General features: G+C 34.5%; 1 protein-coding gene across 2 annotated transcripts in view; it reads right to left on the reverse strand.

The window, feature by feature from the left end:
* Positions 1 to 142: 142 nt before the first annotated feature.
* LOC112507183 (copper-transporting ATPase PAA1, chloroplastic-like) overlaps positions 143 to 1,964 on the reverse strand; it is an 11,816-nt gene continuing 9,994 nt past the window's right edge. Inside the window, exon 5 of one of the 2 annotated variants that reach the window (XM_025111633.1) lies at positions 143 to 442. The gene's annotated coding sequence lies outside the window, so the exon portion shown is untranslated. Of the gene's footprint in view, positions 458 to 1,964 lie in introns of both variants that reach the window. The other variant, XM_025111634.1, reaches the window with a different exon arrangement.

A 1,964-nucleotide genomic window follows, 5' to 3' on the forward strand; every position in this document is an offset into this window, starting at 1 on the left:
TTCAAGGTGTATACTTGCGCCGAGTTCTATTTTTGTGTTGGAATCTAAGGTTGAATAAACCGACGAACAATAGGTTCAAGAGGTTTGTAACTAGATTTGAAAAAGAAAGAGATTCGGTATCGATAGCACATTCGTGATCTTTGATAAACAATGATTCCCGATCAGTTGAGCTTAAAATTGGAGCCGGTAAGTCTTCAAAACACAATTGTACAATACTTGATGACTTATACAATATATGGTTTTGAGAAAGGTCTCATTCATGACACAAGTTGTACCCAAGCTACAACATTCTTCAATTAATATAATCGTCGTCTCTAAGTACAAATGTAGAGTGTAGACGACGTTATTAAAGAAATGGAATTTCCCTTTCTTCGTCGAAAATGTGAAAATAACTCCTTAACGGAATTGCTTCCCATCACCAACCGATGCCATCAAGACTCGCCTATTGACAGAGAAACTGCATCATTAAACATGACTCGGGGATTTTTAGCAATACTTTTTTAAATATATATACATAAGGGCAGGATCAAATGAGAAGCTAAACATTTTATGAGAAGATGAGAAGTTTCAATATCATATATGATTACAAGTATGATACACAAGCTTAATCATATATGATTAAACACACGTGTAATATTCGGGTTTCATAATTTTGGTTATAGATTTAGAAATTAGAATATATATATATATATATATATATATATATATATATATATTAGATGTGTGTGTGTTTGTGTGGGTGATTGTGAAATATATAAATATGTTGGCGGTTTATGCACTTGCTATATATAACAAGTGCATATGAGAAATAAAGGTGGCTGAGATTCTTGAGTACAAAAGTCATTTGAGAGAGTGCAGATTGGTAATGTCAGGTTCAAATCCGTTCAACATCTTTTGTAAGGTGAGTGTATTAAAGCTTTGAGTATAAATTGTTTGCATACAATTCAGTAGTTATTGGAACTGGTTATTATGATTTATATTTCATATTGTGCGGATTTTTTTCCTTAAATCGTCTAAGTGATGACTGGATTAATATCCAGACAATTTCATCCGGATTATAAACCGCTCAAGTGTTGTCCGGATCTTATCTAAATCGGACAAGGGTTGGACGATGTATTGTCCGGATTGCTTTAAATCGGTCAAGGGTTGGACGATGTATTGTCCGGACTATTTTAATCGGTTAAGTTGTGAGCGGGATATTGTCCAGACTTGATATCCGGACAAAGATATTAAATTAATTCTAAGTGTTAACTGGACAAAACTTATACGAGGTGCTGTTCGGATTGTTGACCGGAGATAATGGTTACTCTTGATAATCTAAGTGTTTGTCCGGATTACATATCCGGACAAGGTTGACCGGACTTCAAATCCGGTTAATGTGTTGAAATATTTTTGACATGAAATGGCGGTGTAACCGTGAGAGGGATGTACTGGCGGTGTAACCGCGAGAGGGATGTAATGGCGGTGTAACCGCGAGAGACATAAATAAGTTTATGTGTCAGAACAGGTTTGATTCTGAACTGATTGTTTGGAAAGTATGTTGTTTGTTTGGGATTTATACACTCACTAGACCTTTTTGGTCTAATGCTCAGTTGTTGGACTAACCTGTTTTGCAGGTAATCATACCTCGCAAGATAAAAGCAAGGGAAAAGTTTAGAATGAATGACATTTAGTTATTCAAAATGTATAACAAGAAAGTTTTTGTTTATCTGTATTATGTAAAATATTTTACATTCGGTGTTATAAGTATGATGATGTGAATTATTTGTACATGGAATATGTGCGTTGTTACAGTCGGTATCAGAGCCTTAGTTTAAGGGATCTGGGTATTTGCGAAATACTTAGACTTAAACTAGAGGTGTGGAAAGTTATGATAATAGGTTTCACTGGGTCTATGAACATGGGAATATGTTATAGCTGAACCTATTATGAGAAAGTTAGATTATATATGAATGATATAATCT

This window comes from Cynara cardunculus (genome assembly GCF_001531365.2).
Source record: "Cynara cardunculus var. scolymus isolate 2C chromosome LG 2, CcrdV1, whole genome shotgun sequence".
NCBI lineage: Eukaryota > Viridiplantae > Streptophyta > Magnoliopsida > Asterales > Asteraceae > Cynara > Cynara cardunculus.